The sequence below is a fragment of the Typopeltis vanoorti genome, chromosome 14 (assembly GCF_054136105.1).
Source record: "Typopeltis vanoorti isolate ZY-2024b chromosome 14, IOZ_Tvanoo_1.0, whole genome shotgun sequence".
NCBI lineage: Eukaryota > Metazoa > Arthropoda > Arachnida > Uropygi > Thelyphonidae > Typopeltis > Typopeltis vanoorti.
In genome coordinates, this window is record NC_143562.1 from 82,974,662 (window position 1) to 83,001,702 (window position 27,041).

Consider the following 27,041-nt stretch of genomic DNA (forward strand, 5'->3'; position numbering starts at 1 on the left):
TATGTGTTGTAGTATAACATGCTAGAACTTAGAAACATGTAAACAAAAACTATGTGTAGGGTGAATTGAAGATTTAAAATCTATACTGCATATAGTTTTGGTTTAAATGCTTCTTGAAGTAAAAGTAATTTCTTATTACAACGATTTCTGCTTACAAATATATACCTTTATGAATATAAAGTAAAATTGTGCCTGATTTGGTCTTTTACTGATATAGCAATGAGAACATTGTGTCAATATAAATATCTTTAAAACTCTTGTCCTGATAAGAGTTAAAATGTGACAATGGTTTAAAGTGTTTGATACAATATTATTGTATCAATACAAAGGTGATAATTCATAGAGTGAGAGAAGAGACAGGGAGCCATCCCAAGTTGTAAAAACTGTGCTGAAACAAGTAAGAAGAAATATGTGTGTGTATGTTTTTTTTTATTTCACAAAATTTTTGTCAAGTATCATCAACCAAAAAATACATGAAATTGATAGACAATACACTATGCAAATAGGATTAACCACACGAGAAGGGCACTAATGAGGTTTCTACAAAGCCATGTTACTTAACCATGACAATGAAGAGGCCACTGAGTAACACATGAGGGTTAGATGAAGATATATTTTGACTATTCTCAGTATGAAGCATTATTACATTGAGTAAGAGGTAAGAAAATGAGTATTTGATCATAAAAGTCCATCATGATCTGACTTGGCATCTCAGTTGGTAGAGCTATTTTATCACAAGAAGGGCTGCAGGTTAAAATTCTGCATGAGGCATTGTGTTGGTGTTTGTAAACACCAACTCTGGATAAGCTTGGATAATTCCTTGAGTTCAAAGTCTTTTAAAATAATTTCTTTAAAAAAAAACATAGCAGTTCACAATCTCGTTCTTTTATGATGTCCTGACAAATGTGTCCAGCCAATCCAATTCCTGCTTTAATCTGAACATTTGTAAGGCATATCACCAAACACACGGAAATTATATACTGAAATAATGCTGAGCTGAATTTAATAAAATTTCAGATATACACAGAAAATATCCATGTGGTTCGGTTTCTGTTTCAATAAGGTCATTTTTATCAGAAAAATGATTGAAACTGATAATAATTCTGTACTGGCCTCGAAGATTTCTAGAATAATTTAAATATGTCACAGACATCACTGTTGTTCTTGTATAAGAACAACAGTGATGAAAAAATGTGAAGAAAAAACGAAATATCAATGACTGAAATTTAATACTGTACAATTTCAAACTGTATTATATAAATGATATTTTTGAACTTTGAAAAAGGTATATGATGGCCTACTAAGCTGGTGCAGCCAGGAAGAGGAATGCTTAACAGATTGGTCAAATGAACTGCAGGAGATTAGACAAATCTGGCAAGTTGTGTTGTGGAAAGCAACAACCCAGAAAAGACAGATAACCAGTGCTAATCACATCATATGGGGCCTCATGATAATGAAATGTGTGGAAAAGAGTGGCCACTTGCAATGAGTCGCAAAATAATATGTCACAGGGTTCTATTCTTGAACCAATGTTGAACTTATTTGTTAACGATATTTCCAGATACTGATATCCAACTATTTAATAATGATGCAAACATGCAAAACTGAAGTTATAAGTGAAACTGATGTTAAGTATGCTGAGAAAAATTTAAACATTATTAATTATTATTATTTTTTTTAATGTTGAGCCTATACACAAGAGGTTGGTTAATCAACCTATAGTATGTTAGTACTATAGGTGGATCAACCAACCTATTACAGTACTAACGCGGTACCCAAATTTAAATAACTGTTAACTAAGTGTAGGGTGTCAGGGTGTTGCACTTTGTGCTAAAAATGCAATGCTGTGCACTGTTTGGGTGGCAAAGTGCTCCAGGCAGTGGATAAGATTCTGGATCTCAGAATGAGTGGTCTGCAAAGACAGAAATTCAGACACATTGCATGTAATGCAAAAGACTGCACAGCACAGCACAGCAATAATAAGGTGCCATTGAGATAAGGTGGCACTGAGATTGAATAACATGTATGTTATTCAAGTTTCATAGGGGGAAGAGTAGGATTTTTAACTCCTAGAAACCAGCCAGAAAAACATGCAATTAACAGACATAATGCACTGCCTTCATAACCTTTAGCTGCCTTCTATCCCATCATGATGGTAAACAGCACCACTTTCATGCCAGATCAAGTGTCATCCAGAATCGGAGGAAAGACTAAAATCACTCACCTGTAAAGAGTACATTAGCCCATTGGCATATTGTCCAATTTTTATGGATAAAATGCTACTGAAAACGTACTCTGTGATGAACTATGGATAAAATGATGCAGACCACAGACCTTCAAGATATAGGCCTACTTGTCGCAGGCAACTTGCCACAGTTTGTCAAGATAGCTGTGTGCCTATGCTTGAATGGAGCAGACTTGCAAACTGACCTGCTGTGGTGTGTAGATTGGTTTTGCTGTTATAATCAAAACTGTCTTCATGCTCCATGGTAGAGAGAGGGCAATTTCTTAGCAAATGTCTGGAACGCATTCTATTTGTTTGAAACACTGCCCAGAGCCTGGATACAATGCTATGTGAAATTCCAAACTCTCTGGCAATATCAATAATTCTGCAGCCATCTTCAAGCTTTCCAATAATTCTTCCCCATGTGAAATCATCTAGATCAGTGTTTCTCAACATGTGGTCTGCGATGATGTGACAGGTGGTCCTCAGGCAGACTTAAATTAATTAAATAAATATATTTTTTAATTATCTAAAATTAAAATTGAATAGGTAAGTAAAAATTATTGAAATCAAATGGAGACAAAAAATAACAAATAAGCCTCAGAATATTCAAAGGTGGAAGCAATAAAACTATATTGTTGTTCACCTCACCCTTTTTATTATTAAGAGGGGTGAAGTGAACGATAATATAGTTTTATTGCGTCTGCCTTCCCTTGCTGTTTTGTCAGATTTGAAGTGAACATGTGTTATCCACACTTCGACCAACGGCTTGTTTATTGATATTTATTATTGAAGGTTTCCTTCCTTCAACCAAGGCGAAGTATATCTTGAGAAGTGCTAAGTGATACTTGGACAAAGTGTGTCGTGAGTTAACCCCCGTATTATATATTTATTTTTCGGAATCGTTTTTTTAATAATGGAAAAGTGACTTAGAACTAGGACTTTGAAAAGAAGGGCAAATGAAACAGGTGATGCTAGCCCTAATTGTCATGCACGTGTTGTAATGGCGAGTAAATCTGATACTATTAAAGAAGAAGAAACAAGCGGTTCAAAGAAAAAATAGTAGGAAACATAACAGTACATATTTGGAATTCGGGTTTACATGGTGTGGAGATGAAAGTGAAATGAAACCTCGATGTGTTTTGTGTTATGAAGTGTCGAAAGAGTGCATGAAACCTGTGAAACTCCGACGACATTTAGAAACTAAACATTGTGATGCGAAAAATAAGCAAATTGAATTTTTTCAGCGAAGCTTAGGGACATTAAATCATGGGAAAGATATAGTTTCGGCCATAGGTTCCATCAATAGCAAGGCACTGGAAGCATCCTATCTCTTAAGTTTGCGCATAGCGAAAACAGGAAAACCTCATTCTATCGGGGAAAATTTGCTACTTCCAGCTATAAAAGATTAGGTAAAAATTATGTTTGGCTACAAGTTAATAAAAGATGTTGATTTGATTCCTAATTCAAATGACACTGTCGGTCCCAGAATTAATGATATGGCAGGTGATATAGAATTTCAGTTAATTGAAAGAGTTAAGAAGAGCCCTTATTATGCGTTACAAATAGACAAGACTACTGATGTTACAAGTGATGTGCAGTTAATATGCTCCATAAGATATGCGCATGATAACAACATTCATGATGATATTCTGTTTTGTAAAACTTTGCCATCCCGAACAACTGGAGAAGAAATATTCCGCGCTCTCAATAATTACATAATACACAAAGGGGATCGAGTGGGAAAAATGTATAGGCTACTGTTCGGATGGAGCTCGTGCCCTTACTGGCAGGCATAGTGGGGTTGTTTCTATGGTCAAGGAAGTAGCTCTGAATATGAATTGCATACATTGTTTCATACATAGAGAAGCGTTAGACTCCAAAGGAATGCCACCAGAATTTAAAACTGCTATATAACGCTGTAAATCTAGTTAATTTTTTTAAAACTCTACCGTTAAATAACAGGTTATTTTCAATACTCTGCGATGAAATGGGCAGTGAATATATATATAACTTTTGCTTCATTTGGAAATTCACCTTTTCAGGGACAAAGTACTAACAAGATTATTACAATTAAGGCATGAAGTTTTATTGTTTGTAAATTAACGTAATTCTGATTTTGCATCACTCCTTCTTGACGAAACATGGCTATCAACAGTATTTTATCTTTCAGACATTTTTTCGAAATTAAATGTACTAAATCTCTCCCTTCGGGAAAATTCTTAAACTGTTCTTGATGCCTACGAGAAATTAAAGGCATTCAAGAAAAAACAGATTTTATGGATTAATTATGTAAAATTCTCGTGGAAAGGTTTAGACGTTGGGTATGCATTTTTTACTAAATAATTTAAGGAAATTACAACGTTAACTAGGATATACATTAAAATAAATTTTAATATACTTAAATATTTCGGTAACTTCACACTGCCATTTTCAAGAAACTTAAGAACAAGACATGTGCACGCAGGCACAACAAACAGTGAGTGAGGAAGAAGCAGGAAGCTATTACTTCTCCTAAAGTCCTGATGGTGCCCCCTAGCGGGCAATGTTGGTATTCATGGGCGATGGCTGAAGGTCTTCTGATGTAGGTTTCCCAAATTTGAGGCAGTCAACATGCAGCCAAATTTGTTGAGGTTTGGATTGTTTCTTAGGGCTGAAGCTGATTCCATGAAAATCCTTTCATATTTGTATTTACTACTGTGTTTTATCGTGGCTTTCTTCCACCGTATTTTAGTGAAGAAAGCCACTAGAATATGGTGGAAGAAATCTTCAGGTATCCAGCACATGGTCAGCAAGACAAGAGTGGCTGTATTGGTGAAACCAGATGTAGTCCTTGTGTTCTGAAATTCTGATATTTGCTGTCCTGCCTGTTCAGCCAAAGTAGGACAGCTTACAACTGCAAGGCATCTGGTATACACCAGGTAGATCTAGGGGGGGGGGGTCGGTCTTTAGTAGAGCGGATAAGGGATGCCAATTTTTTATATGGTCTGTAACAAGAAGTTAAATCATGTTTTTTTAGGATTTTTGTAATTTTTTCCGAGATGCCTCGGATATAGGGTATGGTGATGGATTTAGAGTAAGCCTTGTTGTGGTTTACTGGTTTCAATATTTTTTGGATTTTTTTTTTTGGGGGGGGGGGGTAGCCATTGGCTGAGAAAGTGTTGAGAATGTGGTTTAGTTCTGTGGTTAGGGCATTGTCATTTGAACAGATAAGTTTAGCCCTGTTGTGTAGTGTCTTAATGACTCCATATTGTTGCGAGGAGGGGTGGTGTTATTGTTGGTGAATGCATCTGCCTGTATGGGTGGGTTTTCTATAGACTGAAAAAACCAAGGTTCCATCAGGCTGGCGGGTGACTAGTATGTCTAAGAAAGGAAGGCAGTTGTTTTTTTTCTTCTTCCAGAGTGATTTTGATTCTGGGGTGTTGGTTGTTTAAGTGTGTTAGGAAGGAGAGGAGTGCATCGGAGCCATGTGGCCAAATAGCGAACACATCATCAACATAGCGAAGCCAAATGTGGGTTTTGTGGGGGAAAGTTTAAGGATTTCTCTTCAAAAGTCTCCATATAAAAGTTGGTGGGGAGAGTGGAGAACCCATGGCTGTCCCCTCTATTTGTTTGCAGAATTTTCCTTGCCAAACAAAATAGCCTGAGTTCTGAAATAGGGCTGTGATATCGAGAGGAAATTTAGCTTGAATTAGCTCTAAGGATTCTTTGAGTGGGACATTTGTGAATAAGGAGAAGACATCAAAGCTGACCATTATGTCAGTGTGTTTGAGTGTAAGGTTTTCTATGCTTGCTTTGAAGTGGGCTGAGTTTTTTTATGTGTGAAGGTGTGTTACCAGTATAGTGTGAGAGAGGTTTGGCCAAATGTTTAGCTAGTTTGTATGTGGGGGAATCAATGCCATCCACTATGGGACGTAATGGCACATTTTCCTTATGTATTTTTGGGAGTCCATAAATCCAGGGGTGGGGGGTGAGGAATGGAGTTAAATAGTTTTAATTTGTTAGTGATTTTCACAGGCCAAGAAGTGACCTTCTTAAGGAGCCTGTGGAGTTTTCTAATTTGTGAGTTGTGGGATTGTACTCGATAAGGAGGTAAGTAGCCCGATCTAACAATAGAGCTTTCAGCGTACCTGTATAATCCTTTTGATTAAGCAATACTGTTGCATTCCCTTTATCATCTTTGGTGTGATTATTATTTTCTTGTTTTTCTTTAATTCTAGTAGAGATTTAATTTCATTACTAGGCATGTTGGCTTTTGGTGGTTTAGCTTTGGTCAGAACACAAGCCACATCCGGTCTAATATCATTGGCGACGTGGTTTGGAAGGTGACGTATCCCGCGTTCAATTCGTATCATGATATCTTCAGCAGGTGAGGAAGAAGCAGGAAGCTATTATTTCTCCTAAAGTCCTGATGGTGCCCCCTAGCAGGCAATGTTGGTATTCTTGGGTGATTGGGCTGAAGGTCTTCTGATGTAGGTTTCCAAAATTTGAGGCAGTCTCATGCAGCCAAATATCTTGAGGTCAGCTTCAGCCCTAAGAAACAATCCAAACTTCAACAAATTTGGCTGCTTGAAACTGCCTCAAATTTGGGAAACCTACATCGGAAGACCTTCAGCCCAATCGCCCAAGAATACCAACATTGCTCGCTACAGGCACCATCAGGATTTTGGGAGAAATAATAGCTTCCTGCTTCTTCCTCACTTACTGTTTGTTGTGCCTGCGTGCACGTAGCTTGTTCTTAAGTTTCTTGAAAATGGCAACGTGATGTTGCCGAAATATTGAAGTGTATTAAAATTTATTTTAATGTATATCCTAGATGACGCTGTAATTTCCTTAAATTATTATTAAAAAATAAAGGTGTGCTGGATGAGAGGATGCACAAGGTATGTTTTCCAGGCGGTAAAATGAGTAGAGTGATTGTGGCATTGGATATGAGGACGGAGTGAGGAAAGAAGTTAATGGTTTCAATAGGTACGAATGATTTGACAGAGAACAAAGAGCAAGTCAGAATGGATATCAGGAGGCTGCTTAGATAGATAAAAAAGAATAGTGTAACAGGAAGGGTAGTAAGCTTGTTGCCTAGGTATGACTGTGGTGAGAAGAGGCAGAGAGCAAGGATTATAAATGATATGTTGGCTGAAATGTGTGAGGAGAGGGGAGTACAGTATGTTAATGTGTGGAATGAGTTTGAAGAATGAAGTGAACTGTATGGGAGCGATGGACTGCATTTGAGTGATTATGGTGTGAGTCGCTTGGAGAGACTGCTGCTGGAAGGTAGAGAAGTGAGTAGAGAGAATGAATCACATCAAGTGGGAAGTGATGTGGAAGAGCATGAGAGTAAGACAGGAGGGATTGAAGAGGTGGTTATGAATGGGGAAGTGAGTGGCATGAGTATAGAAAATGAGAGAATGAGTGTGCAAGAGGAACAACAAAACGGGGAGGCTCAGGGTGAACAGGGGGTGCACAGCGTGAGAAAGGTGGATGCACCAAGAGGATGTGAGAGCATGCATAGACAGGAAAGGAATGGGATGACCTGGGATCAAGAGGAAACAGATGGAATTGAAGAGGGTTCTAAAATGAATAAGCAGAAAAGGAAATGGCCCCTCCAGCTGAGCATGGAGAGGTCACATCGAATGAGTGGTATCAGTGGAACTAGCTGTAGATATAGAAATGAGCTGTTGTGTTTGTATACAAATGCTATTAGTATAAGAAACAAGGCAGATGAAATGGTTGCACTAATTGAGTCTGTTCACCCAAAGATTGTTGGAATAAGTGAGACATGGTTGGAAGAGGATGACATCCTGACAGGAATAGAGATGGAAGGGTATGATGTGTTTCGTGAGGACAGAGGGGGTAAAAAGAGAGAGGGAAGTGCTATTGATGATAGAGAAATAGTTATGTCCATATAAAGTGGAGATGCAAGAGGGAAATAGTGCCAGTGGTTTTGAGGCAGTATGGTGTGAGATAGAGGTGAATGGAATCAAATACTTGGTGGGATGTTGTTATAGACCAGGTAATGTGGATGGTGGTGATAATGAAATGTACAATCAAATTAGGGCCAAGTAAATAAGAAAAGGGTGATTATTATGGGTGATTTTAATCATGGTAAATTAGACTGGAATAATGAGATAGCAACTGGAAGTAAAGAAAATAAGTGGTATTAAACATATCAAAATTGGAGATGTTAATGTCAGCTCTTTGCTTTATGCGGATGATGTAATACTTCTAAATAAATCTGCTACAAGTCTGCAAGATTCTCTGACTAAATTGAATAACTGTTGTAATAGATATGGTATGAAGGTCAGCAATAAAAAGAGAAAGACAATGAAAATAAGCAGAATCATTGAAAATGTCAACTGTGTTGTGAATGGAGAACCTGTGGAACAAGTAAAACATTTCAGCTACTTAGGCATGATTCTTACTGAAGATGGTAAATTAAATATAGAAATAGACAACAGAATCAGCAAAGCTGGTATGGTAGGAAGTCAATTGAATAAATTCATATGGAATAAGAGAGAAATTAGTCGGAACACTAAAATAGCTGTATACAAGACAGTGTTCAAACCAGTTTTAACTTATGGATCTGAGAGCTGGGTCAGAAGTAAAACACTTGACCAAAGTCTAGAGACCGCAGATATGAAAGTCCTGAGAAAGATTATAGGTGTGAACAGATGACATCAATGGCAATATCATATTAAAAACGAGGATATTAGGAAAGAACTTGACATTGTCAGCATCCAGGAATGCGTTAGCAGAGCTAATCTCAGGTGGTATGGTCACTTAAACAGAATGGGTGAGGAAAGATTAGCAAAACAAGTGTTCTCTGCCAGGTTGGCAGGAAAACGACCCAGAGGAAGACCAAGATATAGGTGGATTGATACAGTACAAAGTGCCTTAGACAATAGAAATATAAGATCTGATAATGTTGGAGTATTGACAAGTAATAGACTGATTTGGAGGAAAATTGTAAATAGCAAGTTAGTAATGATGTAATTTTTTTCATGTAGTACTATCATATCCTGTACACCCCTTGAGGGTACATGGCAGGAATTTGATGATGATGATGAATTTTTGAGGGATAACTACCTCAGACAGCATGTAACAGAGGGCACAAGAGGATTGAGGGTCTTCGATTTGGTCATCTCATCAGAGGATGTAATTATAAATGAGGTGTCAAATCATCCACCAATTGGTGAGAGTGACCATAAGGTGATTACCTGGGTGGTTGCCAGCAGTGTGAGGACCTCTGTGAGAAAAGGGTATATGTGGAACTACAAGAGGGGGGGGGGTGATTATGAAGAGCTCAGGAGACAGCTTGTAGCATGGAATAAGGAGTTAGCTGGAAAAGAGATCAATGCAGCTTGGGGGATTTTCAAAAACTATCTAGTAGATGCAATGTCTAAATGTATTCCAAGGGTGAGAAGGTTAAATAAGGTAGGTGTGAGATGGATGAACAAAGAGATCAAGCATGCGATACAGAGAAAAAAGGGCATTATGGAGGCAGCATAAGAGAAGTGTAAATAACCAATTCCATGAGGTTTACAAAGACCAGGCAAGGCAGGTGACTTGGTTGGTGAGGGTAGATAAAGTGCGGTATGAACAGCAGTTAGCTAATGAAGCCAAAAAGAACCCTAAGGAGTTCTTTCGATATGTAGCCAGCAAAAGAAGAAACGATTATGGAAAGATGACACTGATTGGAGAAAATGGTATAAAGATAGCTGTTGCAGAATGTGTGGTGAAGTTACTAAATGAGCAGTTCATAAAGGTCTTTCAGTCTTGTGAATGTGACTTCATGGAGAGATTGAGAGTTGTTGATGATGGGGAGGAGAGACTGACTGTATGTGAGCAAGAGGTGTATGGGGAGTTGAGCAAACTAGATGTTAATAAGGCTGTGGGACTTGATAATATATCACCATGTATTCTGAAGGAATGTGGCAGGGAGTTGATACCTGCCTTGACATATTTTTTAACATGAGTCTAGCACTCGGTCCAGTTCCTAAGGAGTAGAAGGAGGGCAAGATTGTGCCAATTCATAAAGGAGGTGATCGAACTCAAGCATCAAACTATAGGCCTATCTGTGTGTCAGGTGTTGTGGTTAAGTTGTTGGAGAAGCTTGTGAGAACTAGGATCCAGAATTGGGTTGACAACAGTGATATTATCTTTGATGGACAGCATGGATTTGCTAAAGGGAGGTCATGTTTCAGTAATCTACTTATTACAATAAAGTAACTACTTCCTTTGACAGAGAAGGATACACAGTAATATACTTTTATTTTGCGAAGGCTTTTGATAGATTATCTCATGATAAGTTGACAGTCAAACTAGAGCAGATGAGGTTGGATGTTAGATTAGTGCATTGGATTGGAGACTGGCTATCTGATAGGTATCAACAAGTTGCGTACGGCCCCTGAGGTCCTCCACTAGGGGTCTGTTTTAGGGCCATTACTGTTTAACTTGTATATTAATGATATTGGTGAAGATTTAGATGGAGATATTCAGTTGTTTGCAGATGCAAAGTTGGGATGAACCACAAAGAGTAAGGAAGACGTTGTGGCCTTACAAGAAGATTTGAATAAATTGAGTGATTGGGCATGGAAATGGGGATACGAGTTCAAAGGCTTCTGGGAATGATGCGGAGGACACCGACTTGTACAAGTAGGGAGATTCTTGTTCCATTGTATAAGGCTTTGATTAAGCCACACATGGACTATTCTGCATGGATTTAGTCACCTGGTTTTCAGAAGGATGAAGAGATATTGGAAAAGCTCCAAAGGCGACTGACTAAGGTAGTTTCTAACCTCTGGAATGTCGAGTATGAGGAAAGATTGAGAAGATGTAATTTGCAGAGTCTGGTGGACAGGAGGAAGAGGGGAGATATGATAGAGACTCACAAATTAGTAAGGGGTTGTTATAGGATCAATGCTGGAGAAGTGCTCCAGAAAAAAGTGGGAGATCGGGGGAGAACCAGAGGTCATCCCTGGAAACTATATAAAGAGGATGTGAGTAGGGAAGCGAGAAGCAGGTTTTTTTCATGCAGAGTTGTAAATGATTGGAATGCCTTTGACTCCATGAGGTCTTGGGGTAATAATAATAACAAAGCCACGTTAATATACCACAGCAAATTTAAATATGAAAGGTTGTTCATGGAATCAGCCTCAGCTCTAAAAAAACTTTCCAAACTTCAACAAATTGGGTGCATGAGACTGTCCCAAATTTGGGAAGCTTGCATCTTGAGAACTTCAGCCCAACAGCCAAGACAACCCAATAGCCCATGAGGGGGCACCTTTAGGAACAACAGTAGTTTTCTCTCTTCTGCCTCATTTGCTTTTTGTAGTGCCTGCATTCACGTGTCATAGTTGTATGTTCCCATGAAGATGGCAATGTGATATTGCCGAAAAAGTTTCTTTTAATTAATATTCCACTTTACATTGTAAATTCTTTAAATAATTTAACAGTCAAACTTGTTTTATGTACTATAACAAGATGATGATGAATGTATTGGCCAAGGGAGATGGATATAGAGTGGTACACTTAGAATTTGCAAAGGCTTTTGATAGATTGCCACACCACCAATTGGTCACTAAACTGAAGCAGATGGAATTGGATGATAGAATAGTGAATTGGATAGGCAAATAGTTATCAGATAGGCATCAACAAGTTGTGTATGGGAGGGGGCCACAATCTTGAAAGAGAAAAGTCACTAGTAGTGTGCTTCAGGGGTCAGTTTTGGGACTAATGTTATTTAATTTGTATATTAATGATATTGGGATAGGTTTAACTGGTGATATACAACTGTTTGCAGATGATCTGAGGAGAGTGATGAGGAACCAAGCAGATGTGTTCTTACAGGACTTGTATAGATTGTATGAGTGGGCATCAGTCTGGAACTGTCAATTCAATGTTGCAAAGTAAGATTCTGAAATTTGGTAGACAACAATGCGATGCAAAGTATAGACTTATTGGGGAAATTTTGGAGGAAGCTGAGGAGATAAGAGACCTTGGAGTGATAGTGGACAAGGACCTGAAGTCCAGAGTTCACCTTGCACAAGTTGTGAAGACATCACATCAGATTATGACAATGATGCGGAGGACCTTAACTTCAGAAATAAAGAGTTCCTGGTTCTATTGTATAAGGCCTTGATCAGGCCTCATGGATTATTGTGCACAGATTTGATCCTGTGGTTTTTATGGTGATAAGGATATACACTGGAAAGGATCCAGAGAAGACTGACTAAAGTCACAACTGATCTTCTGAATGTCAAATATGAGGGCAGATTGAGGGATTGCAGTTTGCAAAGAGGAAGAGAGGGGGTTATGATTGAGACATTTAACTTGATAAAGAGTTGTTACCCGGTTATTGTGGAAGAAATTTTTGTAGAATGGGAAAAGGGGGGTAGAACAAGATGACACATACTTGGAAACTGTATAAGGAGGGTGTGAGCAGGAGCATAAAGTGCAAGTTCTTTGCATAGAGAGTAGTTGATGAAATGTGTTGGCTGACCCTGTGGCGAGTGCAGATACACTGAATAAGTTTAATGCAGTTTGATGGGCTTTGTTTGTAACAGTGTTTGTCTCCCACAATGAGTCGTCCGTTGACTCCATGGAGGTCTAGTGTTAATAATAATAATAATATACAAACCTATAGTATATTTTGTACCGGGGGTGGGCCAAGGATTTTTTCACCCCATTTTTTTTTTTTTTTAATCAATTTCATATATACATATTAAATAGTTGGGAAACCCAGCTCTAGAAACCAAACACAAAACTTTTTCAAGCCACTTCAGACCTCCAGTAAGCAAGGTGGTGGTTTCACACTGTAGCCTGTTGGTTAAAGGGCAGGTATGCTAACCACTCAGGCAAGAGGCTGACAATATATATCCCCCCCCCCAATAATATTCAACTGCTATTTATAGGCATTTCTGTTACTTCATGTACACGTGTTTTCTATTCAAGCAGAAAATCATTCTACACCTTTCTCTCATCAGCGTATTTTAATATGGTGATAAGCCATTTTACCACTTGTAAACAGAAAATATGAATTTTGCACCTGATCCAGGAAATGACTTGAATCTGTGGGAGCATTCCAGGAAGGCTGCTGATCTTAACAGCTTTCTTAATAGTGGTGACCAGCTTAACCTTGGTCTGCCCCTTGTCCGTTTGGTTTTTTTCTGTCCCTGTAAGGCAATATAATTTCATGTAATATATATCTGTTGTATTATCTGACTGGCCCCTACTGTTCTTTCTTCTTTTCCTTCTTGCTTCTTCTCCCTCCCCCCTCTCAATCTTTCCCATTTCACTTTTCTTCATCTCTTTCACAGTTTGTTTAGCCTTACTTAGTTGGCTAAACAAGCACAAAAGAAGGCAATGTCAAACCATTTCTGTATATGCTTTGCCAAGAAAATCTTATGAACAGAGGCTTAAGTTATTGTGATATAGTGCTGGAAGGTGGGACACCCAGGTCGGAAAGCACTGAAATGTCTACTGGGGAAGAGCAGAGAGGAACTTCCAGTGAAGGTAACAAGAATGATGAAGCTGGATCAAAGCCTTTTGAAAGTTCAACTTCTGATAGAGTTAATCTCAGAAGAAGACACCTCCACTTTATTGATTTACATAAAATAGGAACATGGAATGTAAGAAGTATGTATCAAGAAAAACTGGAACTGATGAAGAAAGAAATGATAAGAAATCGAGTTACGATGTTAGGAATTAGTGAACTGAGATGGACAGGAATGGGTTACTTTGGTACCGATGATTTCCAGATGTATTACTCTTGACATGAAAACCTTCGAAGAAATAGAGTAGCATTCATAGTTAGAAGAGAATGCAGAAAATACATTTGGGTTTTGTGTCCGAGAGAATAATTCTAATCAGAATAAAAGCATACCCAGTGAATGTTACACTCATACAGGTATATGTACCTGCTACAGATTCAAGTAAAGATGAGGTAAAAGAATTTTACAACAGCTTGCAACAAGTAATATACAGTATTGATAAAACAAATTTTCTTTTGATATTAGGTGATTGGAATACAAAAGTCAGTAAAAAAAAAAGAACTAAGCATCACTGGAAAATTTGGTTTAGGATTGAGGAATGAAGCAGGAGAAAGGATGTTGGAGTTTTGTGCTTTACTGCAAACGCTTGCTTCCAACAACATAAAAGAAAATTGTACACATGGACCTCGCCTAATGGAGAACAGAGAAATCAGATAGATTATACTGTTGCCAGCAGAAGGTGGAAGAGTGCTATCCAAGCAGCAAAAATACTACCTGGTGCAGACTGTGGGACAGATTATGAATTATTGATTACTGAAATTAAATTGAAATTAAGGGCTAAAAAGAACAAAAGGACAGGTATCAGATTTGACTTAGATCCCATAAATGAAGCATTTAAAGTAAGTCAGAAAGAAATTAAAATGTTTAGAGAAGGCAGGAAGAGAATTTGAAGAACTGTGGGAAGAAACAAAATGTACAGTCATAGAAGCAGCAAAGTAGACTCTTAATAAAGCAACAAGAAAGAAGGATTGCAAATGGTTATCAGAAGAAGCTATTCAAATAGCAGAGAAAAGCAGAAAAATAAAACTTAGAGAAACAAAGAAAGGGTTAAACAACTGAGTGCAGATTTCCAAAGAAAGGCTAGGAAAGATAAAGAAAAACACCTAAACAAAAGGTGCAAGGAAACTGAAAAAAAGCAATATTATGGGTAGAACAAGAGATCTGTTTAGAAAAATAAATGATGTTACAGAGAAGTTTATCCCTGGATTAGAAGTTGTAAAAAGTAATTCAGGTAAATGTCTCATGGAAAAAAAAGCAGTAAAAAAAAAAAAAAAAAGGTAAGGAGAGTATATAAAAGATTTGTACAAGAAAGATAATAATATTGAAGGAGAATTTGTTCAGGAACCCATGCTAATGAAAAGTAAAGTGATTTCATCAATGAAACAGCTGCCAAAATGATGCGTCAGTGGAACTATTGAGAGCAGCTGGGGATGAAGTAGTGAATATATTGACTGAAATTTGTCAACAGGTTTGGAAGAAAATATACTGCTCTAGAGATTGAAAAACATCTGTATTCATCCCAATCCCAAAAAAATCAAATGCCAGTGATTGTGAGAATTATAGAACCATCACTTTAATTTCACATGCAAGCAAAGTTATGCTGAAATTGATTCAACAATGGTTGGAGCCATATGTAAATAGAGAAATGCCACAAGAACAGGCAGGCTTTAGGAGAGGCAGAGGAACTAGAGACCAAATAGCAAACATGACATGGATTATGGAAAGAACAAGAGAATTTCAGAAGGAAGTATTCATCTGTTTTATTGATTATAAGAAAACTTTTGATTGTGTAGATCACAACAGACTGTGAATTGTAATAAGCTCAATGGGAATACCTGAACATCTAATTCTCTTGATAAGCGAGCTGTATGACAATCAAGAAGCTTCAGTAAAAACAGTCTTTAGAGAAACAGCCAGTGTACGAGTGGAAAAAGGAGTGCGGCAGGGTTGTATACTGTTGCCCTACCTTTTTAATATTTACAGTGAATATGTTATGAGAATGGCTGATTTAGACAAAGATCCAACTGGATCTAAGATTGGTGGCAGAAAAATAATTTAAGATATGCAAATGATACAACTCTCATAGCAGAAACTAAGGAAGTGGTGGCAGATGTGCAAATGATACAACTCTCATAGCAGAAACTAAGGCAGCTCTGGAGCTGTTGATTCTACTGGTTAAAACGGAAAGTAAAAAAGCCAGGCTTAATTTAAACGTCAGTAAAACAAAAGTGATAACTTCTGGCAATTTAAATGAATTTATAATAGAGGGAGATAAAATAGAAATTGTTGAAAGTTATGATTTACTGGGGTCCAGAATCAGAAATGGTAAATGTGAAGATGAAATTAAAAGAAGGATAGTCATGGGAAAAAAAAAGCGATGTTAAACCTGACAAAAATTATGAAAGATAGAGGTGTGAGTAAGGCCACAAAAGTTAGAATTGTCAAAGCAAATGGTATTTCCAGTAGTGATGTATGGATTTGAAAGCTGGATTATTAAGAAGAAAAATAGAAAGCAAATTGATTCATTTGAATTATGGGTGTGGAGGAGACTAAGAATCTCATGGACTGCAAAGAATGACCAATAAGGTTTTAAAGAATATAAAGACAGAATGCTCCTTGGAAACAATAATTGCTAAACAGAAGTTGATGTCATTTGGACATTTTATGTGAGCTGATGAATCATTGGAAAAGGCAGTTATGTTGGGGAAGATTAAGGGAATGAGAAGAGGAAGACCACAAAAGAGTTGGATGGATAACATAAAGAACTTACCAACTTGAACTTACAATTATTGAAAAGACAAGAGGCCAAGTGGGATGGAGAGCCTTTGTTCACAGGATCACCAAGAGTCAAAAAAACAACTGGATGGCACATAACAGTACTTGTGGTGGGCACTATAGGGTTAGATAATATCCAGCTTGTGGGACCAAAAATTAAACTTATTCAATCCACTTCAGAATCTCAATAAAGAGGGTTGTGGTCTCACATACAGGTAATAAAATTCATCTACTTAGAATTAAAGAGCAAAAGTACTATCTGCCCAGAATAGAGAGCAAAAGCACTAGACATCTGTCAAATATAGCACCTCACACTGAGACCAGTTGAAATGCTTACTGAAAATTCTGTGAATAAGCAAGTAATCACATAAATCATCCATTTTTAATCTTTTAAAATGTCTGACACTTACATGGATATGTGTCAGAAATATTAGAAGTACTAGCATAAGTCTAACGGATATGTATTCATTAAAGCTAGAAGTGAAAAACAGATTTTTTAAAACTCAGGCTGGTATATTATTAGAGAGCAATCCCAAAATACATTATGATCATGGAGAATGACATATGGGTTTAAATCACATTATGATAGCTTACTAGTAATTAGTATAGTTTTTCTCATGAGTTGTGATTACGAAAATATGTTGGTAATATTATTAATTTTGTTCACAGACAACTGAATCCCAAGAGCCTCGGGTATTACCTTTCTAAACCAAAATTATTATAGGATTTTCACAAGTGCCAAGAAAATCTTATTATGCTATCCTGTTACTCATTTTTGAAAATTTTCCCAATGTCAATATCCATTCAATACCAAACTTACATTTTTCCATCATATAACTATTACAATCCAGCTTTTTTGCAGCTATACATAGTCGTTCTTGTTAGCATCTTTTGTGCTCTCTTCTAAAATTCCTTCATCCCCTCAAAATCCATGTGCAAAGTGGTGCAGATGTACTTTGATGTATCTACAAATACATATTTGTCTGTTAATGACATCCATTCTCTAGCAAGTGTGTTTGTAGGAGGAAAAACCACAGTGTCCCAGAGAAAAACTTGCCTCTGTATGAGATGGGCTAATTCATCTTCATTTGATAAAAATCATACAGATTCTCCATGTTATGATGAGAACAGAACACAATTCTTTTACAACCAAAGAGAATATGTCACATCCTTCATCTGTGCTAAGGACATCATATAATTCATTACTAATGAAATGACAGAACAAAATTTTGTATCTAGAAGTTCAGTAACAAAAACTAATAATACTGCACAGGATAAAACTTTTAGCATTACAAAATGGGCTCCTAATTATGCAAGCCAGTTCAAAACACTGCATATTATGCATGTGTGTGCATAATACACAGTATTAAACATACTTATATAATATATATTATTACATAGGTATATTCTACTTCATCCTTATATCCTTGCTAACCAAATGCTTACATAACTTACAGGGGTAACCACTTGTTCTTCTCTGAACCAATCATGATATGAAAGATTTTTTTAGAATCTACTCTATAAAATTCACATATATTTTTATCATATCCCCTCTTTTATGCCTTCATGCAAAACATTATAACCAGTGGTGCACTCAGGATTTAATCTTGGAGGGGGCCAAGCACTCAAGATTTAATCTTGGGGGGGGGAGACGAGTTGAGTAGACAATTTGAGAATACACACTACGCATTGCATTTGAGCTATGACTGAGCATCTGCAGTGATCGCCAATACATGACACCTGTGATCTCCTCTGGCCCGGCTCGGACAAATGAAGTAGCCTTGCATTCAGTGGCCAGGATTCCGAAGTGCTATAGGGTATTCCCACCTTATATGTGACTGCTAATTCATAAATAGCATAGAAATAGAAGACATGACACAATATAAAATTTAAAAAAAAGTAATTTTAATTAGAAGATTTTTGGAAATTTTTCTAGTGTTTTTTTCCTTTTTCTCTTGGAGGGAGGGGGGGCCCTGCCTGGGTGTGCCTATGGTTATAACCCACAAACACCTTCAAAGAGTGCTTCACAAATCAGTCGCCATTTTGGTCACTCACATCTTAGATCTTTTCTGGCACTTCCACATTCCCCAAGAAACTCAGGCAACCACTTCCACATTCCCCAAGAAACTCAGGCAACCAAATGATGGAATGTTTGTGGAATGGAAAGTAGATATAAAACAGGGGATTATGATAGAAATAATAATAATATTATTATTATTATTCAGGCCTCCATGGAGTCAAAAGACTCATCGTGGGAGGTCCTTCCTAAGAACATAAAGTCTGTCAAGACTCATCGAGGAGAGGTTTTTATAAAGTAAATGATGCTAAAAAAAATCTTTCAATCCATGATTGGAAGATTTGTTCCCTTGTTCTCCACTGGTGGAGAACAAGGATGTGGTAATTGGATGTGGTTGCTGAACACCAATTACCAGATGTGGTCATATTAAAACCTGATAAATAGGGATAATAATGTCCTTATCCCTTCTTATGAGCAAGTTTGACATCCAAGTAACCCTTTGAGCTTTTTTTTCACACTTTTTTGCAGTCATCTGAACTTCTCTTGCAATCTATATAATATACAGCCTATAGTTTCTGCATCAAAAAGTGTATAACTTGAAACTCTGACAGACTAAACTAGCTGCCGTTATTCTTTGCCCAAGAAATTTAGATTATTCTGAAGAATCTTTACATTATCTTTATTAGCTATTGCTCTCCCCAGTTTAGCATCACTAGCAAACTGGAAATGATCTCTTCCCAACCCCCCTACAAAAAAACAAAAACACATTTTCAATATCATTAATGTACAAACTGAACAGAAGATCCAAGTAGAGCACTCTGTGGCACACCACTGGTTACCTACCTTCTCTTTAAATCAATTCCAATATATATGCTATTTTCTGATGTCTGTCCATCAGCCACCCTCTTATTCACATCACCAGCATCATGTCCATTCTCATTCACTCCAACTTACATAATAGGGTTCCATGCAATATCCTCTCAAATGCCTTTGCACAGTCCCGCAAATGTAATGTGTTGCCATTTCCATTATCTAACTCAGCTGTCACTTTATTGAAAAAAAAAAAAGTGAGCAAATTACTGAGATAAGAACTACCCTTCACAAAGCCATCATGTTCTTCATAAGGTATCATATTCCTATCTGCCTATTCCTGGATTCTGCCCTTATTCAACTTTTCAAATACATTAACCATTACTCCTGAGATACTAAATGGTCTATAATTCGAGTCTGCAGTGATGAGACTTAATATTTAACAGCTTAGTTAAAGGTACTGCAATTTCTCTTGCAGTTTATAAAATGTGGCTGATGTCTCAGCCAGTATAACATTCACACTAAGATTTTTTAATATCGTGAACAACTCCACTTCATCTATCTCTATTCTTATACTGAGTCCTATTACATCAGTCACCACATAGCATGTGTATCATACAGGTACATACTCACAAAATGATCACACAGTATTTTAACTATACATTTTGTTTCTGTTAGCTCCCTACCATTAGCATCCATTAAAGTTATTCTTTCCTAATTATTTTTTTTACTCACCATACAGTTAAAAACACGGAATTTTCTTTGGCTTGTTCAGCTAATTTTACTATTATTATTAGACCTCCAGGGAGTTCATATATCACTCCCACCAGCTATCATACCTTCTCTTAAACTCATTTTCATTAAATGCGCTCACTACTTCAACAAGCAAACCGAGAGAGAAATCCAGTTCTTACCATTTTCTTAACTGTACACAAACTTAACTTCCACGGATGCCCCACAGATGTCCTCTCCTCACCTTCCACATAATGAAAAATTTTATCAACCAATATCCAATAAATATCATCTCAAAACTGTTACACCTCTATCAAATCACCCCCTCTTTCTTCTGTTTACCAGTATTTCCAGTCCACACACCCTCAGTCTATCCTCGTAATCTACATTCCATAATTCCAATTTCATATGTGAAAATGACTTCCACGTCTTTATATGTCAACATTTGTTTCAACATCATAATTACTCTCCGAGTTGTATTTGCAATTTTTCCTATGCAACCCTTGAACTTCAACTTTCTATCCATCATAATTCCAAGATTTCTAGCTTTGCCAGTTACTTCAAGCATAATCCCACCAATATAATATGCTGTTGGATATCACATCACATGAAACTGCAAAACTTTACATTTACTAATGTTGAATTGATAGCCATTATCATTTGCCCACACTTTCAGCCTATTCAAAGCATCCTGTAGATGCAGTATATTAGTCACATCTCTGATTGTGCTGCCAATCGTTGCATCAGCAAATTGAAGATCTGCTGTGAAGTCCATTCCAATAATCATTAATGCATAGATTAAACAACAATGATCCAAGGACTGATCCCTGGGGAACACTACTGGTCACCTTGAATCTGGGAGATTTGCATACTACTTTCTGATACCTGTCCATCAGTCACCAACTTATCTAAGGCAACAGTACAGGCAAATCAGCCTTCAGAACACACACAATTTACAGATAAAACAAAAATTAAATACTGTTTGGTGATGATGGACAATAGATGGCATTGGTGGTAACTGTGTGTAGTAGGAGAATTAAGTAGTCAGGAAGACAGATGTGTGTAGTGGAGTTGAGTAGAGCGCCCTCCTGTGATGAGTCCTTGGAGGACAGCATAATGATAATATTCCAATCCCATATTCTCTAGTTGATGTAGCTACCTTTCAAGTGGTATCAAACATCTTATCAAAGTTCAATAGCATCACGATGTATCCATTCCCTTTATCCAACTCAGCCATAACATTATCATAAAATATTAGCAAATCGCTGAGGCATGACCTCTGTTTAGTAAACTCATGTTATTCCTGGTAAAGTATATCTTGTTTATCAACTTCTTGAGTTGATAAACAAGATATACTTTCTTATCAAAGAGTTCTTATCAATTTCTCTAAGTCTTTACAATCACCCCCCAAAAGATACTAACAGGTCAATAGTTGGATGCATCAGTCTTTGTACTGCCCTTTTGCAATGAGATTATTATACAATCTTTCCATTCCTGTGAGATCTTTCCTGAGCTAAGTCTTAAATTATACAAACATGTCAAGGGCCCAGCCAGTCTGGCTGAACATGTGCTGATATTCCATCTGTCCCTATTGTCGAATTCTTATCCAAGTTATGCAACAGCTCTAGAACCTCCTCATACACCTCCATCTTTTCATTCAATGTTGTGGTAACACTGTGCACTATGTTACATACACCAGGTTGATAGATCTTGAGGAAGTGAGCATTCATTATTTGACCTACTGAATCTGCTTCTGACACAAGGGTTACCATAAGCATTCAGTAAAGTTATTGGAAGTGTTTTCACTTGGCTATGCTACCAACTATATATTTGGTTTAATCCTTTATCCAAGTGTGAGCAAACAAAGTTTGCACCTGAAGTATTTTCAGGACTGGGGTAACTCGTGGCAAAGGTGGTATAACTTCTCATCACTTGCCTTAGTATCCCATAATGCAAAACACATCTCCTTGCGGATATGCATCAACTTCCATCAACTTATCTCTAATCCAGAAAATTTTAATAATAAGGTGTGAGGCAACTCATATATGGAAATATGATTTCTCCATTACTTCCACCTTAGTATTACCACCTCTGGGTCTGGCTCCCACTGATGAGACCTCAATAAAGGTCAACCCGGTCTGGGTAGTAACCCTTCCCTTAATGCATACATGTCTGCAAAGACATGCTTTGCATTATGGGATACTAAGGCAAATGATGAGAAGTTATACCACCTTTGGCGCAAGTTGCTCCAGTCCAGAAAATACTTCAGGTGTAAACTTTGTTTGCTTACACTTGGATAAAGGATCAAACCAAATAATTGGTAGCATAGCCAAGTGAAAAAACTTCCATAAACTTATCTCTAATCCACAGAATTTTAATAATAAGGTGTGCTACCTTTTGGCAACTCATATATAGAAATATGACTTCTCCATTATTATTATTATTTCCACATTAATATTATTATTTGTCAGTTTGTTACAGGAAGGTAATTTACTTGTAATTAGCAAACAATTATAGAAAAATACTTCTTAATTTCTTTCAGATGACAGTAAAAATATACGATTGCTGCAGTCAAATAGAACTTTCTGTTGACATGGAAACTTAACACCACAGTAATACTGATTAGCAAAATATTTCATTAAATATAGAAATAAACTATATACATTACTTTATAATAATTAAAAAAAAAATTAGATCCTCTTTTTAATAATTCAAAATCAGAAGAATATTCTGAGGTAATAAAAACTACAGTATCACAAAATTTATATGCTTATAAAACTTCAAATTTATGAAGTGATTTCTTTCAGAAATCACTAACAGAAATAATTTACCATGAAATTGAAGTGCCTTAGCATATAATGCAATTCTGTCTGCATAACAATTTATATAAAATGAAATAAGTTGTTTTTTTTATATTTTATTATTATTAATTTTTTTTTAAAGTGTGCATGTGCTATATGTGGAAGTGCTTTCTGCAAGCTTATTATCAACTTCTAGTTAAGCATTTTTATTCATACCAGGTTGCAACATAATCAAATGAGCAGAAGTTGGTTTGGCAAGTTGCCAAGCTTAGTTTGCCTGCTTGTGTGTTACAAGGGAGTATAAGACATGTACAGGCGACCTATAGTTACCACATTTATTACTTGATTTATATTCTGAAAGTTGCTTCTTGAATATGGCTATGATTTTTTTTTATTGCAATATGAGGCATCAGTATATTTGTTTTAATACTGCTAATAAACTGATAGCAAATTATTTGCTGCAGACATTTATATATTTGTTGAACATATTAGTCATTAAAATACTGTTATAATAACTCTATACTTGAAAAAAAAAAAAAAAAAGCAGTATCATGTTCTAAGTCACCCAGTAGATTTTATGATGCTTAGAAAGACACAAAGTGGTTCAGCATAACACTTATTTTCTTTTAAGTATAAATGAGAGTCAAAAACACTATAGGTATATTAATTTGCACAAATTAATGTAATACTGAGGTATCAAAATTAAAACAAACAGCAAAAAGAAGAAAATATTACCAACAAAGTTCTCGCATGGAGTCAAAAAAGATATTTCAGAAGTCAAATATCTCAATACTGCATACTAAATCCATTCACTGCCCATTCTACTACTGTTGTAAAAGAATGTACAACAATTCTCTTTCTCACCTTTTTTTAAAAAAATTTGTGATCCTTTGCTCTTACTCAACCCACACTCTTTCTGTGTGAAATCTAATAATTCCAATCTAAGAATATAACAATCTTATAATACAACAATTTGTTTTTCTCTAATTTATAATGCTGCAGATTTTATTTCCTCAATCCATACTTAAAGCTAAATTCAAAATTCTAATATTAAACTTTTACTTTTGTTACCCATCTCTGAAATTTCAAAAAGATTCCTAATTCACCTCCTTCCGTTTTTACAGAATTTAGCAAAATTTGTGTACAGTGGCCTGATTAAAACTTTATGCATACAATGGGACAACTTTCTTGCCCATATATTAGCAGAGCCAGATTTATATGTAAACTAGACAAGCTACAACTTAGAGCTTCACATTACAAGGAGCATCCATTTCAGTATAGACAACCCAAAAAATGTTAGGTAATTTACAGTAGAGGGGAGAAAACTTGAAAGCTATAGATTAGGGGTCTCAAAAACTATAAATTCAGACCAGATTGGTCAATGTTCTCATTATTAACGCTGTTCAACATCTTGAATGCTTTGCAATGTCTTCTTCTTTCAGTACACCCAAGTATATATTATCATCCAAATTCCAAAGAATGTGATACACTCAGTGATAATTAAAATGAGAAATCATACTTTACTCAAGGATGGGGGGGGGGGATGCAGCATTCAAAAATACTAAAACTTAAAAAGAAATGCAATATGCATAAATATTTATCTTTTAGGTTTAAAAAGTAGTGGATCCTTTTCAGAATGAAAACTTCTTTTTTTTTAACTAGAAAATTACTGATTTCCACTTCATTTATTAAGTATTGAAATATTTTTCATGAATAAAACATAGCACCATCACTGCGTCGATTTAATTGTAATGATTACCGTTCGTCAAAATATGATGCTGGAAGATTATACATACAGTATATATATTTAAAAGCCTTAACTACATATCCCCGAGAATATATATATATATATATATATATATATATATATCATTTAACTGTTTAGCTGCGTTTACACTTTATCTTTCTCAGCAATCGCAGAATTATCTTATCACAAACTGATCATACAAACTGTTTATTGCAATAATTCTACCCTTGAAGTATATTTCATAAAGAAAACGCAAAATCCACTGTCAATGTACTTCTCTGCAAGGCTTAATTAGATTAAACGTCTTTGTAAATGAAACGATACCTTATATACTGATTTCTCCCATTTCTGATAACTTTTGGGTGCATTCTGAAAAACGTATCATCACCCAATTGAATACGTTATGATTTCCGGGTAGCAATCCAAGTTCGTCTATCATTCAGCTGACGTATTACTTGCCGGAACATAACTGCATTCATTCTCTCCGTTAACTATTTTAATAATATATTTTGACATCATTTTTTTTTTGTTTTGTTTTGTTTTCATCGACTTGAAACAGCTTTCTACATTAAGTTTTTCATTTATTATTATTATTTTTTTTATGTTGCATTTTCCCAGCGTGTTAAAAGAACTGACCAATTAAATTCTAATCAAACTAATGTTAACAGAATAATATGTTGGCCAACTGCACCGTAATAACAAAGATGGAAATGAAGAAAACACTAGTCGAGATTATAAAATATCAGTCACAAACAAATTGAAATGATCGTCGCTAAGAATAAGAATTATCAGTTTAAAGGTAGCGTCAAAGATACTAACCAACGCTTAGGCGGAGCCGGTGCATTACAGATCAGGGAAGCGAGAGGAGGAGGAAGCAGTGGTTGAGCGAGAGCAGGTATCATATGATGTATCTTTTAACTAGGTCATCATTTCGAGTGTACTGAGCTAATTAAATATGCTATTTTAAAACCAAATGTAAAATCCAATTGAGCAGCTTTATATAAAAGCTGAAATGTAAGATAAAAACTACTCTTACACATCATCCAACTTATTACTTTATAGCCACGATATCAAGCTAAACCAACCTGTCGCCAGATGACAGGTCAAAAATAAATAAAAAATAATAATAAAAAAACACTGTTAAAATTATCTTTCGATTTTATACAATGAAATTTAAATTATATCAGTCCAGTGAATATACAGCATTTAAGTAGAAGACGAATACTGTAATCTTAATGAGGGTGTATTTTGCTATTATTTATTTTATTTTATGTTTTCAAATTTTACTTCTAGAATACGGTTATGTTATGAATTCTCAAGAGTGAAAAATGAATGCAAGGTACTTAATTTTTACAAGGAAAATTATGAGGTTCTGATGGAACTATATTGTACAAATGATAATGAATAGATATGTAATAAAAGAGAAGTGTTCAGGAAAATTCTGCTTTCACCTGCCAACAGTTTTACATATTTAAAGTGTATTACTCCAGAAAATAATTAAAAATCAGTAACCAAAATGACAACATTGACACCCACTGGTGAGAGGGATGATATTATCTTCACCTGGGAAGAGTCTAAATGTGTGGAATTTTCGATAAGGCCAGCATGGTTACCAGTATGGTAAGAAGGCAAAATCAGAGTATGATAGGAAATTAGCAATACAGGTCAAAGGTAATCCCAAAGATATCTTTCGGGATGTTGCAAATAAAGAAAAGAATGATTATGGAAGAATCATTTTAATCAAGGCCTATAATAGGGAGGTAACTGAAGCAGATAAAAATAACTGAATCACAAAGTGAACACTTTGAAAGAGTATATCATGCAGGAGGTGATATTACAGCAACAAGAGAGGCAAGGGCTTATGTAAAAATAGATCAACTGGAGGTGCATATGATATACAAAACCTCAATGGAAATACAGCTATGGGATTAATGGCATAGCAGCTAGAGTATTGGAACTGCTATGCCATTAATTAATATGCTACGCACTAGGAAAGGTTAGGTTAGGGCAGTACCATTGACCACATTCTGAAATTTAAATCGCAGATCTGGGTTAGTCCAATAGGACGGAAGAGGGCAAAACAGTTCTATTAATTAAATTATGCTCCAGGACTAAGGTAGCAAAATTATTCAGGATAATCTTTCCCCAAAAGCCACTTCAGTCCCATCACACTCATGTAACCACCTTCGATTGCTTCATGAAATCCTCCACCAGAGGACTCACACTTTCCACAATTCTCCGAATGGGCAGATATGCACCATCTTCTCCTAAACTACCTCATTTTTACAGAGATGCTCTCCACTGGTGGAACAACAGATCACACAGTGACAGGATCAACAGAGTCAGCTGTACTTACAGAACCACTATTTGCGAACAGAAACAT

At 36.2% G+C, this 27,041-nt stretch overlaps 1 protein-coding gene across 7 annotated transcripts in view; it reads right to left on the bottom strand.

Annotated features, from left to right (window-relative positions):
* The window catches only part of LOC150099713 (OTU domain-containing protein 7B-like), a 258,534-nt gene extending 232,827 nt beyond the window's left edge, over positions 1-25,707 (bottom strand). For 6 of the 7 annotated variants that reach the window (XM_090403711.1, XM_090403710.1, XM_090403708.1 and 3 more), the window contains exon 1: positions 25,478-25,707. The gene's annotated coding sequence lies outside the window, so the exon portion shown is untranslated. Of the gene's footprint in view, positions 1-24,982; positions 25,053-25,477 lie in introns of those variants that run through there. The other variant, XM_090403705.1, reaches the window with a different exon arrangement.
* Positions 25,708-27,041: the final 1,334 nt, after the last annotated feature.